Source organism: Phaseolus vulgaris, chromosome 11 (genome assembly GCF_051622355.1).
Source record: "Phaseolus vulgaris cultivar YP4 chromosome 11, ASM5162235v1, whole genome shotgun sequence".
NCBI lineage: Eukaryota > Viridiplantae > Streptophyta > Magnoliopsida > Fabales > Fabaceae > Phaseolus > Phaseolus vulgaris.
In genome coordinates, this window is record NC_143508.1 from 50,930,957 (window position 1) to 50,947,754 (window position 16,798).

Genomic DNA, 16,798 nt, shown 5'->3' on the forward strand with positions numbered 1-16,798 from the left:
GCACTTGTGTGAACTTTTTCAACGCAAAACGGACCCAGAATAAAATTGCAGAAAGTAGGGCCAAATTTCACAAGTTTTGGTAGAGGATAGCCTTGATTTGCAAAATATTTCTGAAAAATCTTCTGAAATAGTTTTTTCCTGAAATTCCACGTAAGAATCTAGACTGAATTTGGGTTAGAACACGACAAATTTCAGGGCAAAGGGATGAGTATTTGTCTGGAAAAAAAAATCAAGGAATTTCACACACAAACGAACCTTCCTTCCAACCCTCGCAGTGATGAAAAAAATTTTATTGCAAATCTTGTGGGACAAATTTGGAGCTCAAATCTAAGCCAAAACTCAATAGACATATTGACGAATTTCTGGTAAAAATTTTAGTCTAAAATACCCAAGGATTAAGGCGTACTAAGTCCCCGACTGAGATGGAACAAAACTGGTTTTCCAAAAACAAAACGTCCTAGTTTTTCTTCCCTGTATCTACTTACCTGGCTGCAAACAACATATGAAAGCACTTGGTTAAACTTTTTCAACGCAAAAAGGACCCAGAAAGAAATTGCATAAAGTAGGGTCAAATTTCATAAGTTAGGGTAGTGGATAGCCTTGGTTTGCATAAAAATTATGAAAAGTTCTCCCGAAATAGTTTTATCCAGAAATTCCACGTTAGAATCTCTATTGAATTTGGGAAGAAAAGCGACAAATTTCAGGTCAAACGGATGAGTATTCGCCTGGGAAAAAAAGCAAGCAGTTTCACACACAAATAAACCTTCCTTCCAACCCTGGCAGTGATGAACAAAAAATTTACTGGAAATCTTTTTGGACGAATTTGGGGCTCAAATCTCACCCAAAACTCAATAGACACAATGAAGAATGTCTGGTAAAAATTTCAGACCAAAATACCCAAGGAGTAAGGCGTAGTAAGTCCCAGACTGAGAGAGAACAAAACTGGTTTTCCAAAAACAAAATGTCCTGGCTTTTCTTCCCCGTATTTTCTTTTCGTTATTTGTTTATGGATGTGCCTCCTTATCTGGGTGCAAACCATATGAAAGCACTTGTGTGAATTTTTCAATGCAAAAGGGACCCAGAATAAAATTGCAGAAAGTATGGCCAAATTTCACAAGTTTTGGTAGAGGATAGCTTTGGTTTGCACAAAAATTCTGAAAAATTATTCCATAATAGTTTTTTTTCTGAAATTCCACTTACGAATCTCGACTGAATTTGGGACAAAACGCGACCAATTTCAGGTCTAACGGATAAGTATTCACCTGCGAAAAAAATCAAGCAGTTCACACACAAATGAACCTTCCTTCCAGCCCTGGCAGTGATGAACAAAAAATATACTGCAAATCTTGTGGGACCGATTTGAGGCTCAAATCTCACCCAAAACTCAATAGACACAGTGACGAATGTCTGGTAAAAATTTCAGACCAAAATACCCAGGGAGTAAGGCGTAGTAAGTACCAGACTGAGAGCGAATAAAACAAGTTTTCCGAAAAAAAACGTCCTAGCTTTTCTTCCTTGTATCTTCTGTTCGTGATTTGTTTATGGTCGTGCCTCCTTACCTTGGTGCAAACAACATATGAAAGCCCTTGTGTAAAATTTTTCAACGCAAAATGGACCTTGAATAAAATTGCAGAAAGTAGGGCCAAATTTCACAGGTTTTGGTAGAGGATAGCCTTGATTTGAACAAAAATTCTGAAAAATTGTCCCGAAAAAGTTTTTTCTTGAAATTCCGCGTAGGAATCTCAATTGAATTTGGGACGAAACGCGACCAACTTCAGTTCAAACATATGAGTATTCGCCTGCGAAAAAAATCAAGTAGTTTCACACACAAACGAACCGTCATTCCAGCCCTGGCAGTGATGAACAAAAAATATACTGCAAATCTTGTGGGACGTATTTGGGGCTCAAATCTCACCCAAAACTCAATAGACACAATGACGAATGTCTGGAAAAAATTTCAGACCAAAATACTCAAGGAGTAAGGCATAGTAAGTCCCAGACTGAGAGCGAACAAAATTGGTTTTCCGAAAACAAAACATCCTAGATTTTCTTCCCCGTATATTCTTTTCGTGATTTGTTTATGGATGTGCCTTCTTAGCTGGGTGCAAACAACATATGAAAGCCCTTGTGTGAACTATTTCAACGCAAAACGGACCCAGAATAAAATTGCAAAAAGTAGGGGCATATTTCCCAAGTTATGGTATAATCGCCTTGATTTGAACAAAAATTCTAATAAATTCTCCCGAAATAGATTTTTCCTGAAATTCCACGTAAGAATTTCAACTGAATTTTGGACAAAACGTGACCAATTTCATTTCAAACGGGTGAGTATTCGCCTGCGAAAAAAAACAAGTAGTTTCACACACAAACGAACCTTCCTTCCAGCCCTGGCAGTGATGAACAAAAAATATACTGCAAATCTTGTGGAACGAATTTGGGGCTCAAATCGCACCCAAAACTCAATAGACCCAATGACAAATGTCTGGTAAAAATTTCAGACCAAAATACCCAAGGAATAAGACGTAGTAAGTCAGAGACTGAGAGTGAACAAAACTAGTTTTCCGAAAACAAAACGTCCTAGCTTTTCTTCTGCATATCTTCTTTTCTTGATTTGTTTATGGATGTTCCTCCTTACCTGGGTGCAAACAACATACGAAAGCACTTGTGTGAACTTTTTCAACGCAAAATGGACCGAGAATAAAATTGCAGAAAGTAGCGCCAAATTTCACAAGTTTTGGTAAAGGATAGCCTTGATTTGCACAAAAATTCTAAACACTTTTCCCAAAATTGTTTTTTCCTGAAATTTCACGTAAGAATCTCGACTGAATTTGGGACGAAAAGTGACCAATTTCAGGTAAAACAGATGAGTATTCGCCTGTGAAAAAAATCAACCAATTTCATACACAAATAAACCTTTCTTCCAGCCCTGACAGTGATGAACAAAAAATATACTACAAATCTTGTGGCAGGAATTGGGGTCAAATCTCACGCAAAACTCAATAGACACATTGACGAATGTCTGGGAAAACCTTCATACCAAAATACCCAAGGAGTAAGGCGTACTAAGTCCTAGACTGAGAGCGACCAAAACTGGTTTTCCGAAAACAAAACATCCTGGATTTTCTTCCCCGTATCTTCTTTTCATGATTTGTTTATGGATGTACCTTCTTAACTGGGTGCAAACAACATATGAAAGCACGTGTGAACTTTTTCAACGCAAAACGGACCCAGAATAAAATTGAAGAAAGTAGGGCCAAATTTCACAAGTTTTGGTAGAGGTTAGACTTGGTTTGCACAAAAAATTATGAAAAATTCTCTCGAAATAGTTTTTTCTTGAAATTCCACGTAAGAATCTCGACTGAATTTGAGACGAAACGCGGTAAATTTCAGGTCAAACGGATGCGAAAAAAATCAAGCAGTTTCACACACAAACGAACCTTCATTCCAGCAACGGCAGTGATGAACCAAAAATATACTGCAAATCTTGTGGGAAAAATTTTGGGGTCAAATCTCGCCCAAAACTCAATAGACACAATGAGGAATGTCTGGTAAAAATTACAAACCAAAATACCCAAGGAGTAAGGCGTAGCATGTCTCAGACTCAGAGCGAACAAAACTGGTTTTCCGAAAACTAAACGTCCTTGTTTTTCTTCCCCGTATCTCCTTTTCGTGATCTTTTTTTATGGACGTGCCTCCTTACCTAGGTGCAAACAACATATGAAAGCACTTGTGTGAAATTTTTCAACGCAAAACAGACCCAGAATAAAATTGCAGAAAATAGGGCCAAATTTCACAAGTTTTGGTAGAGGGTAGCCTTGGTTTGCACAAACACTCTAAAATTTCTCCCGAAATATTTTTTTCCTGAAATTCCACGTAAGAATCTCGACTAAATTTGGGACGAAACCCGACCAATTTCAGGTCAAAGGGATGAGTATTCGCCTGGGAAAAAAATCAAGCAGTTTCACACACAAACGAACATTCAATCAAGCTCTGGAAGTGATGAACGAAAAATGTACTGCGAATCTTGTGGGACGAATTTGGGTCTCAAATCTCACTCAAAACTCAATAGACACAATGAAGAATCTCTGGTAAAATTTTCAAACCAAAATACACAAGGAATAAGGCGTAGTAAGTCCCAGACTGAGAATGAACAAAATTGGTTTTCCGAAAACAAAACGTCCTGGCTTTTCTTCCCTGTATCTTCTTTTCGTGATTTGTTTATGAACTTCCCTCCTTACCTGGGTGCAAACAACATATGAAAGAACTTATGTGAACTTTTTCAATGCAAACGGACCCATAATAAAATTGCAGAAAGTAGGGGCAAATTTCACAAGTTTTTGTAGAGGATAGATATATGGTTTGCACAAAAAATTCTAAAAAATTCTCTCGAAATAGTTTTTTCCTGAAATTCCACGTAAGAATCTCGACTGAATTTGAGACAAAACACGACAAATTTCAGTTCAAACGGATGAGTATTCGCCTTCGAAAAAAATGAAGCAGTTTCACACACAAACGAACCTTCCTTCCTACCCTGGCTGTGATGAACAAAAAATTTACTAAAAATCTGGTGGACGAATTTGGGGCTCAAATCTCACCCATAACTCAATAGACACAATGACGAATGTCTAGTAAAAATTTAAGACCAAAATACCCAAGCAGTAAGGCGCAGTAACTCCAAGACTGAGAGCGAACAAAAGAAGTTTCCCGGAAAAAAAAATGTTCTTCCTTTTCTTCCCCGTATCTTCTTTTCGTGTTTTGTTTATGGACGTGCCTCCTTATCTGGGAGTAGAAAACATATGAAGGCACTTGTGTGAACCTTTTCAACGCAAAACGGACCCAGAATAAAATTGCAGAAAGTAGGGCCAAATTTCACAAGTTCTGGTAGAGGATTGCCTTGGTTTGCATAAAATTTTTAAAAAATTCTCCCAAAATAGTTTATTCTTAAAATTCCATGTAAGAATCTCAACTGAATTTGGGACGAAACTTGACAAATTTCAGGTCAAACGGATGAGTATTCGCCTGGGAAAAAAATCAAGCAATGTAACACACAAAAGAACCTTCCTTCCAGACCTGGCAATCATGAACAATAAATTTATTTCAAATCTTGTGGGACGAATTTGGGGCTCAAATCTCACCCAAAACTCAATAGACATAATGACGAATGTTTGGTAAAAATTTCAGACCACAATACCTAAGGTGTAAGAACTAGTAAGTCCCAGACCGAGAGCGAACAAAACTAGTTTTTCGAAAACTAATTGTCCTTGTTTTTCGTCCCCGTATCTTTTTTTCGTGAGTTGTTTATGGAAGTGCCTCCTTACCTCGGTACAAACAACATATGAAAGCACTTGTGTGAACTTTTCCAATGCAAAACGGACCCAAAATAAAATTGCAAAAAGTAGGGCCAAATTTCACATGTTTTGGTAAAGGATAACCTTGGTTTGCACAAAAATTCTAAAAAAATCTCCAGAAATAATTTTTCCTTGAAATTCCACGTAAGAATATCGACAGAATTTGGGACGAAACGTGACCAATTTCAGGTCAAACGGATGAGTATTCGTCTGGGAAAAAATCAAGCAGTTTCACACACAAAAGATCCTTCCTTCAAGCCCTGGCAGTGATGAACAAAAAATTTATTTCAAATCTTGTGGGACGAATTTGGGGCTCAAATCTCACCCAAAACTCAATAGAAACAATGACGAATGTCTGGTAAAAATTTTAGACCAAAATACCAAAGGAGTAAGGCGTAGTAAGTCTCAGACTGAGAGCGAAAAAAATTGGTTCTCCGAAAACTAAACGTCATGCTTTTCTTCCCCGTATCTTCTTTTTGTGATTTGTTTATGGAAGTGCCTCCTTACCTGGGTCCAAACAACATATTAAAGCACTTGTGATGTGATTCCAATAGCATAGAAGAGAATGATTCTTGACATTCTTAGGAATCAACTTGAGTTGGACAATAGTTAGGCACTTTCTCTTATAATTGGATCAATGTTCTAAGTCAAGAACTCCCCAAAACTAGCACCAAATCCAAACTCATATGGAAGTTCCTCATATTGTCAAATTGAACCAACAAAAAGAGGTAAAAACTAAAGCACCGAATTGAATTGAAAAAGAACCAAGATGAACCGAACATAAATGAATTAAAAGGCAAAGAAACTGAAAAGAAGTGCTAGAAACTAAAATGCACCGAAACAAAAACAGAGAAGAAGAAGAACAGTTGCTGGAAAAAGAGAATAACCAAACCAAAACTCAAGAAAACATGCTAAACAAGAACAATTGAAAGAGAAGGAAGGAAGGAGAGAAGAATGCTCATGAAGATGGATGTTAGGTTGGAAGATCATGCCACTAGAAGGATGGTTGCTCCTAGATGAGTGTGCTACCGCCACTTGAGGACACCATGGATCCTTCAAGATAAGACTAGAGAAGAAGGCTCAAAAGTTCTCCAATGCTCACTCAAAATTTGAGTATAGTTTCTTTACTCTTAATTCCAATCTGAAAAATACAAGGAGAGCACCTCTATTTATAGCCTAAGGTGCTGAAATGCAAGCTACACAAATTCAAAAACTCCCTCCCAAAAAGCTTCTAGAATCGGCGCCAAAACAAAGCATGAGGAAGGTGTGACCTCTTCCTTCACTTTGGCACCTCCTATTCTACTCCTACACCTATCTACTAACGCACCCCCCTCCTAAAGCTCCAAACTAAAGCCTAAAAGATGCTATAACAATAGAGGTTTCTAATGTTTCCCTCTAAGCACCTTCAACCAAAGAAATTACAAAAAGAGAAAATAATTGTCCCCTAGCTCCTAAAGCTTTAAACATGCTTCTTGTAAGCCTTTGAGGTGGGCTTTGACCTCCATGGGCGTCTTCTATTTGTGCCTCTACCTCTTCTCGCTCTTGTTGATTGGCCTCCATGTTTGCTTGAGCTTGATCTCCATCAACTTGTGTTAACTTTTTCAAAGCAAAACGAACCCAAAATAAAATTGCAAAAAGTAGGGCCAAATTTCACAAGTTTTGGTAGAGGATAGCCATGGTTTGTACAAAAATTCTAAAAAAATCTCCAGAAATAATTTTTTCTTGAAATTCCATGTAAGAATCTCGACAAAATTTGGGACGAAACGCGATCAATTTCAGCTCAAAGGGATGAGTATTCGCCTGTGAAAAAATCAAGCACTTTCACACCCAAACGAACCTTCCTTCCAGCCCTAGCAATGATGAAGAAAAAATTTACTGCAATTCTTGTGGGACGAATTTGAGGTTCAAATCTAACCCAAAACTCAAATGACACAATGACGAATGTGTGGTAAGAATTTGAGACCAAGATACCCAAGGAGTAAGGCGTAGTTAGTCCTAGACTGAGAGCGAACAAAATTGGTTATCCGAAAACAAAACATCCTAGCTTTTCTTCCCCGTATCTTCTTTTCGTGATTTGTTTATGGACGTGCTTCCTTACCTGGGTGCAACCAAACTTATGAAAGCACTTGTGTGAAATTTTTCAACACAAAATGAACCCAGAATAAAATTGCAGAAAATAGGGCAAAATTTCACAAGTTTTGGTAGAGGATAGCCTTGGTTTTCACAAAAATTCTAAAAAATTCTCCCAAAATAGTTTTTTCCTAAAATTTCACGTAAGAATCTCGACTGAATTTGGAACGAAATGCAACCAATTTCAGGCCAAACGAATGAGTATTCGCCTGGAAAAAAAATCAAGCATTTTCACACACAAACGAACCTTCCTTTAAGCCCTAGCAGTGATGAAGAAAAAATATACTCCAAATCTTGCGGGACAAATTTGGGGCTCAAATCTCACCCAAAAGTCATTAGACACAATGACGAATGTCTGGTAAAAATTTCAGGCCAAAATACCCAAAGAGTAAGGCGTAGTAAGTCCAAGACTGAGATCAACAAAACTGGTTTCCCGAAAACAAAACGTCTCTTGTTTTTCCTCCCCGTATCTTCTTTTCGTAATTTGTTTATGGGCATGCCTCCTTACCTGGGTGCAAACAACATATGAAAGAACTTGTGTGAACTTTTTCAACACAAAAGGGACCAAAAAGAAAATTGCAGAAAGTAAGGCAAAATTTCACAAGTTTTGGTAGATGATATATCCTTGGTTTGCACAAAAATTCTAAAAATTTCTCCCGAATTAGTTTTTTCCTTAAATTACACGTAAGAATCTCGACATAATTTGGTACGAAACGCGACAAATTTCAGGTCAAAATGATGAGTATTTCCTGGGAAAAATTTTAAAGCAGTTTAACACACAAACAAACCTTCCTTCCAGCCCTAGTAGTGATGAACAAAAAATTTACTCCAAATGTTGTGGGATGAATTTGAGGCTCAAATCTAACCCAAAAATCAAATGACGCAATGACGAATGTCTAGTAAAAATTTCATAACACGATACCCAAAGAGTAAGGCGTAGTAAGTCCCAGACTAAGAGCGAACAAAACTGGTTATCCGGAAACAAAACATCCTGGTTTTTCTTCACCGTATCTTCTTTTTGTGATTTGCGTGTGGACGTGTCTCCTTACCTGGGTGCAAACAACATATTAAAGCACTTATGTGAACTTTTTCAACGCAAAACGGACCCAGAATAAAATTGCAGAAAGTATTGCCAAATTTCAGAAGTTTTGGTATAGGATAGCCTTGGTTTGCACATTAATTCTGAAAAATTTCCCCATAATAGTTTTTTTCCTGAAATTCCATGTAAGAATCTCGACTAAGTTTGGTACAAAACGCGACCAATTTCAGGTCAAACGGATAAGTATACGCATTGGAAAAAATCAAGCAGTTTCACACACAAACGAACCTTCCTTCCACCCCTGGCAGTGATGAAGAAAAAATATAGTACAAATCTTATGGGATGAATTTGGGGCTCAAATATCACTCAAAATTCAATAGACACAAAGACGAATGTCTGGTAAAACTTTCAGACCAAAATACCCAAGGCGTAAGGCGTAGTAAGTCCCAGACTAAAAGCGAACAAAACTGGTTTTCCGAAAACAAAATGTCCTGACATTTCTTCCCCGTATCTTCTTTTCGTGATATATTTATGGACGTGCCTCCTTACCTGGGTGCAAACAACATATGAAAGCACTTGTGTGAACTTTTTCAACGCAAAACGTATCCAGTATAAAATTGCAGAAAGTAGGGCCAAATTTCAAAAGATTTGGTAGAGGATAGCCTTCGTTTGCACAAAACATCTTAAAAATTCTCCGGAAATATTTCCTGAAACTACACCTAAGAATCTCGACTGAATTTGGGACAAAACACAACCAATTTCAGGTCAAACTGTTGAATATTCACCTAGGAAAAAAATTCAGCAGTTTCACACACAAACGAACCTTCCTTCCAGCCCTGGCAGTGATGAACAAAAAATTTACTGCAACTCTTGTGGGACGAATTTTGAACTCAAATCTCACCCAAAACTCAATAGACACAATGAAGAATGTCTGGTAAAAATTTCAGACCAAAATACCCAAGGAGTAAGACAATGTAAGTCCCAGACTGAGAGTGATCAAAACTGGTCTTCCGAAAACAAAACGTCCTGGCTTTTCTTTTCCGTATCTTCTTTTCGGATTTGTTTATGGACGTGCCTCCTTACCTAGGTGCAAACAACATATGAAAGCATTTGTGTGAACTTTTTCAACGCAAAACGCACCCAGAATAAAATTGCAGAAAGTATGGCAAAATTTCACAACTTTTTGTAGAGGATAGCCTTGGTTTGAACAAAAATTCAGAAAAACTCTCCCGAAATATTTTTTTCCTGAAATTCCACTTATGAATATCGACTGAATTTGGGACGAAACGAACCAAATTTCAGGTCAAACGGATGAGTATTCACCTTGGAAAAAAAATCAAGGAGTTTCACACACAAACAAACCTTCCTTCCACCTCTGGCAGTGAAGAACATAAAATTTATTGCAAATCTTGTGGGTAAAATTTGGGGATAAAGGCTAACCTAAAACCCAATAGACATAATGACGAATGTTTGGTAAAAATTTCAGGCCAAAATAACTATGGAGTAAGGCGTAGTAAGTCCCAGACTGAGAGCGAACTAAACTGGTTTTACGAAAACAAAACGTCGTGGCTTTTCTTCCACGTATCTTCTTTTCGTGATTTGTTTATGGACGTGCCTCCTTACCTGGGTGCAAACAACATATGAAAGCACTTGTGTGAACTTTTTCAACACAAAACGAACCCATAATAAAATTGCAGAAAGTATGGCCAAATTTCACAAGTTTTTTGTAGATGATAGCTTTGGTTTTCACAAAAATTCTAAAAAATTCTCCCGAAATAGTTTTTTACTGAAATTTCACGTAGGAATCTCGACTGAATTTGGAACGAAACACAACCAATTTCAGGCCAAACGAATGAGTATTCGCCTGGCAAAAAAAATCAAGCATTTTCACACACAAACGAACCTTCCTTTAAACCCTGGCAGTGATGAACAAAAAATATATTGCAAATCTTGTGGGACGAATTTGGTAATCAAATCTTAGCCAAATCTCAATAGACACAATCATGAATGTCTGGGAAAATATTCAGACCAAAATACTCAAGGAGTAAGGCGTAGTAAGTCCCAGACTGAGAGCGAACAAATTTGGTTTTCCGAAAACAAAACGTTTTGGCTTTTCCTCCCTGTATCCTCTTTTCGTGATTTGTTTATGGACGTGCCTCCTTACATGTGCGCAAAAAACATATGAAAGCACTTGTGTAAACCTTTTTCAACACAAAACGGGACCCAAAATAAAATTGCAGAAAGTAGGGCCAAATTTCACAAATTTTGGTAGAGGATAGCTTTGGTTTGTACAAAAATTCTGAAAAGTACTCCCGAAATAGTTTTTTCCTGAAATTCCACGTAAGAATCTCGACTGAATTTGGGACGAAACGCGACCAATTTCAGGTCAAACAGATGAGCGTTCGCCTGGGGAAAAAATCAAGCAGTTTTACACGCAAACGAACTTTCCTTCCAGCCTCGGCAGTTATGAACAAAAAATATATTGCAAATCTTGTGGGACGAATTTGAGGCTCAAATCTCACTCAAAACTCAATAGACACAATGACGAATGTCTAGTGAAAATTTTAGGCCAAAATACCCATGGAGTAAGGCGTAGTAAGTCCCAGACTGAGAGTGAACAAAACTGGTAGTCATTATTCTAATCTTCACATGTTGAACACTAAACAGAATATCATTATTCTATGAAATTGGACTTCGAGGATTATCTTTTCTCTATTAGTTGGATAGTGGTTCAAAATCATAGAGGTTTAGTCACCATACAGTCAGCAAAAAAGTGGTAATCAGATCAAAATTCTCTTATGTATGTAGCCTCCCGTGCAAGCTGATTGTTGCAGTAGTTGATATTTTCTAGTAATTGCCTCGAAAACAGAGAAAGAGGGTACTGAAAATTCATTTCAAAGTAACTTAGAAGAACAGTATATTTTCTTCAAACATATTCTAGCAATCTGTCTAATTTAATTCATTATTGTTTTCCTTTTTGTACTTCTAATTCATTACGTTATGAAATATTTGATAATATGTCTGTTATTAAATGTTATATTTAATCAAATGAATGGAGGTTATAGATACATGGCTTTGTCTTCATATTACTTGTTGTATTTAATCAGGAGTTATTATTCCTGGTTTAATTACTCTCGCTAATTCTTTTAGATACATAACTTACATGCCCTCTTTGGTTGCAATGAATTTACAAACAGGAGCACAAAGTGGAAGTTGATGATAGTAAAGACTCAAATGAATGAATAGCATTCTGTACAAATAATACAAATCAGTATCCTTGCCTCATTATCATTAGCTATTGGCTTCAACAAATTACAATATTATTCTCCTGGCAGTTGGCAGTTGTGTTAAATGATTTATTAACAATTTGGCTTATCGTTTCGGGGACATATTTCGTGGAAAAAAAAAGGAAACTAATATATCTACTAATAAAATAATAGATTTTAACATGTTTTTTTCATATATCTCTTAATTTAAACAAGTCACTTACTTAGTTAATAGTATAATAATAGCCACTCATTCATAAACGCAATACAGCTATTGCAGTTTGACTAACTATCGAAAAGAAGAAAAATGTTGATCAAATATCTTATTATTACGCGTTTCATGACTTCATTATCTTAGTCATTGGCAAAAGCTTGCAGCAGTTGAATCCGTTCATCTTTCTCCTACCATGGCATTAGAACTTGTTGGTGGTGCTCTTCTCTCTGCTTTCCTTCAGGTTGCATTCCAGAAGCTAGCTTCTCCTCAAATTCTCGATTTCTTTCATGCCAGAAGTTGGAAACCAAGTTGCACTCCATCAATTCTCTGGCTGATGATGCACAGCGAAAGCAGTTCACGGATCCACATGTCAGAAACTGGCTGCTTAAGGTCAAAGATGTTGTCCTTGATGCAGAGGATCTCTTAGATGATATACAAAAACTCTCCAAAAGCCAAGTGGATACTGAATTTGAATCTCAAAGTTGTTCAGGCTGTACTTGCAAGGTACCCAATTTCTTTAAATCTTCTCCTATTAGTTCCCTTAACAAGGAAATTGAGTGTTGGATGGAACAAATCCTTGACGACTTAGAATTTGTCTCAAGCCAAAGGGGTGATCTAGGATTGAAAACAGCTAGCGGTGTTGGATATGGGTTGAGTAATGAACTGCCACAGAAATCACAAACAACATCTTTGGTGGTTGGAACTGATATTTATGGCAGAGATGATGATAAAGAACTGATCTTTAACTGGCTGACATCTCACATCCACAATTGTAACCAGCCATCAATACTTTCTATGGTGGGAATGGGGGGAGTGGGTAAGACCACTCTTGCTCAACATGTATTCAATGACCCAAAGGTGGATGAGGCTAAATTTGTTGTCAAAGCCTGGGTTTGTGTTTCAGATGAATTTGATGTTTTCAAGATATCAAGGGCAATTCTTGAGGCTGTTACTAAATCAACTGATGATAGTAGAGATCTCGAGATGGTTCACAAAAGATTGAAAGAAAAATTGACGGGCAAGAAATTCCTTCTTGTTTTGGATGACATTTGGAATGAAAACCAACCTAGATGGGAGGAAGTCCGGAAGCCCCTTGTTTTCGGGGCCCAAGGGAGTAGGATTCTTGTCACCACACGTAGTAAGGAAGTTGCTTCTACCATGCGGTCAGATGATCACTCCCTCAAGCAATTACGGGAAGATCATTGTTGGAAGTTGTTTACTAAACATGCATTCCGAGATGATGATACTCAACCAAATCAAGAGTGTAGGGAGATTGGCATGAAGATTGTTAAAAAATGTAAAGGACTACCTCTTGCCTTGAAAACAATGGGAAGTTTGTTATACAACAAATCATCTGTTACAGAATGGGAAATTGTGTTCCAAAGTGAAATATGGGAATTTTCAAAAGAGCGTTGTAATATTGTTCCAGCTTTAGCATTGAGCTATATCCACCTTCCTTCCCATTAGAAGGTCTGCTTTGCCTATTGTGCCCTGTTCCCCAAGGATTATGAGTTTAAGAAGGAGCATTTGATGCATTTGTGGATGACTGAAAATCTCCTACCCTATCGTCAACATAGTACGACTCCTAAAGAAGTTTGCCAACAATACTTCAATGATCTACTATCAAGGTCCTTCTTTCAACCATTAAGTGAAAACGAAGAAGTATTTGTCATGCATGACCTTCTACATGATTTGGCAAAATATGTTGGTGGGGACATGTATTTCAGGTTGGAAATTGATCAAGAAAAACATATACAAAAGGTAACTCGTCATTTTTCATTTGAACTTGGTCGCTATCCATATTTTGATGGGTTTGGAACTTCATGTGATACAAAAAGGTTACGCACATTTATTTCAACAAGTAAGGGACATAATTGTTTAGACTATGGCTGGAAGTGCTATATGTGGATGCATGAATTGTTCTCCAAGTTTAAGTTCATACGTATCTTATCTCTGTCACATTGTTCTGACCTTCAAGAGTTACCTGACTCTGTTGTCAATCTTGAGCATCTTCGTTCCTTAGACCTCTCTTGTACTGCAATAAAAAGACTAACTGAAAAGATATGTTCACTCTTCCACTTGCAAATACTGAAGTTGAACTACTGTAGAGATTTGGAGGAGTTGCCTTCAAATTTGCATTTACTCACCAATTTGTGTCGACTTGAATTTATAAAGACGAATGTGAGAAAGGTGCCACCGCATTTGGGAAAACTGAACAATCTTAAAGTAGTAATGAATTCTTTTAATGTTGGCCACATCAAGGATTTTGGTATTCAAACGATAGGAGAGCTCAACCTTGATGGAAGTCTATCAATTGGGGAGCTGCAGAATATTGAGAATTCCCTGGATGCATTAGAAGCAAATTTGAACAATAAAACGCACCTTGTGGCACTAAAGTTGCAATGGGGGTGGAAATCCGAACTCTACTGATTCAAAAAAAGAAGAGGAGGTAATTGAAAATCTGCAACCTTCCAAAAACTTAAAGAAGTTGTCAATCTTTAGGTATGGTGGAAAACAATTTCCAAATTGGTTACTAGGAAACTCACTGTGGAATATGGCGTCCTTAGAGTTGGAAGCATGTCAATCTTGCCAACGGTTACCCCCCTTGGACTTTTGCCATTTCTGAAGGTCTTGAAGATTATAAAACTTAATGGGATAGTGAGTATTGATGGTGATTTTCATGGGAACAACTCTTCTTCATTTAAATCCCTTGAAACATTGTATTTCTCCGATATGAGTAAATGGGAAAAGTGGGAGTGCCAAGCTGTGACAGGTGCTTTTCCATGTCTACGAAGGCTTTCCTTAAGAAAATGTCCGAAGCTGAAAGGAGGGCTGCCAGAGCAAGTTGTTCCTTTGGAAACACTATACATTAGTAACTGCCAACAACTTGAGGCACCAGCTCCCAGGGCGGTAGATTTAGAGCTATGTGTGTGCGGAAAGTTGCAGTTGGAGTGGGCTACAATGAAAAGGCTCAGAGTGGCAGAAGCATCATTGTTGGAAATTGTTAGTTCTGATACTCTTGAAAACTTGCACATTGATTCACCTCTGGAGTCAATCAATGATGACTATGTCTCTCTACTCACCTTTCAACTAGATTTTTTCCCAACACTCAGGATGCTTCATCTCAGTGGGTTTGGTAATCTAGAGATGATTTCACAAAGTCTCATCCACCATCATTTAGAAAAGTTGACACTCAAGAATTGTCCTAAGTTAGAATCATTGCCAGTAAACATGCATATGTTGCTTCCATCTCTCTGGTATCTATGCATACAAGACTGTCCAAGACTTGAGTCGTTCTCTGATGGAGGTTTGCCATCAAATCTGGAATATCTGATAGTAGAAGACTGTACAAGAGTGCGAAAAGATTGTTCACATTCAACACCCAGATACATATGATAGTGATGATGTTGTTTGGTTTGAACAGTGATGTATTTGTTGGGTTAGTTATTTTGTTTTTGTTTAGAATGTGTATCAACTACTTTTCAGTTTTTTACTGCAACTACTCTAGGTACTTTGTTGTAAATCATGTATACAAAAAAACACTTATAAAGTATGCATAAAAATAATATTTTTTTAATTTTAAATCGTGGAATATTTATATTTATGTATATTTATATTTTTAAGATAATTAATTAATCAAAATGTAAAATTCAGCCTCTGTATTTTATTGTATCAGTTTGACATATTTTGTCTTCTTTCATATTACAAAATGGAAAATAAAATATATATTGAGTGAATAAAGTTTTCTTTCAGATAACATAAGATACGTTGAAATTGAAATTTATTATCCACTATCTCTTATTTAAGTAATTTTCTATGGTGTATAAATATAAAATAAAGTTGGTTGAATAAATTTTAGATGCTTAATTTATGACATTTTTAGTTGAGTACAATAATTTTTTAAAATAAATGGTCAAATTTTAGTTTTAAATTTTGAAATTTATTGTAATCTCATCTCCTAAAATATTTTATGATAATTCTTTTAAGTGATACTTAAAATATTTGTAGATTTCTTCTTTTATGAATTAACTTATTTTTTATTATAATAACTGGTAAGTTTTTTCTATCATTTATAATTTTATTGTCCGAGTGTGACCAATCATGTTGTTTGGATGTTTAACTAACGTAGTGAAATTTGACTCAGTAGAGTTTCAATGGTTAGGAAATTTTATATTATTTTATTTATTTTTTATAATTATGCTGATATTATAAGGATCTAAATGTTATATGACGAATATACTTGAAATAGGATGTTGTGAGATTTTTTAAATATTTGTTTTTATTCTTGATGAGTGTGTGATTTGAATTTTAGTTGTTATATGAATTTGTTATTATAAAATTCCTCAAAAAGATGGATGATCAAAAGACAATATAAAAAGGGGAAGACCCTCAATGAGAAAGGCGAGTGTTTTTTATGCAATACATATTACACTGATATTTTATGTTTGATAGTCAGAGTATTGTTAATAGGTGGAGTTCCCCTTATCTTATTGTGATCTTCGGACATTCAAAAACTACAATTACAAAGAGATCATCTCGAAGACCACCTCCAAGCTCCTGACCTCCACTTTGGCAAGAACAATAATTTATACAAATGGAGGGAGCACAAACAAAAGTTTTTCCCACGTGTCATTCACAAAAAAAATTGGCAAAAAAATTATTCAAAATAGAAATTACCAAAAGAAGAAAATTGGCCACATGTCAACAATGTAAGACATTTGTAAGGATGCATATACTGAAGCCACGTATCCACGATTTTTCTTCATTCTGCAATCATGACCAAAGCACAAAAACACCAAAG

General features: G+C 36.5%; 1 pseudogene; it reads left to right on the forward strand.

Annotated features, from left to right (window-relative positions):
• Positions 1-12,116: 12,116 nt before the first annotated feature.
• Positions 12,117-15,573, forward strand: LOC150023375 (putative disease resistance RPP13-like protein 1; annotated as a pseudogene).
• The last annotated feature ends 1,225 nt before the right edge of the window (positions 15,574-16,798 follow it).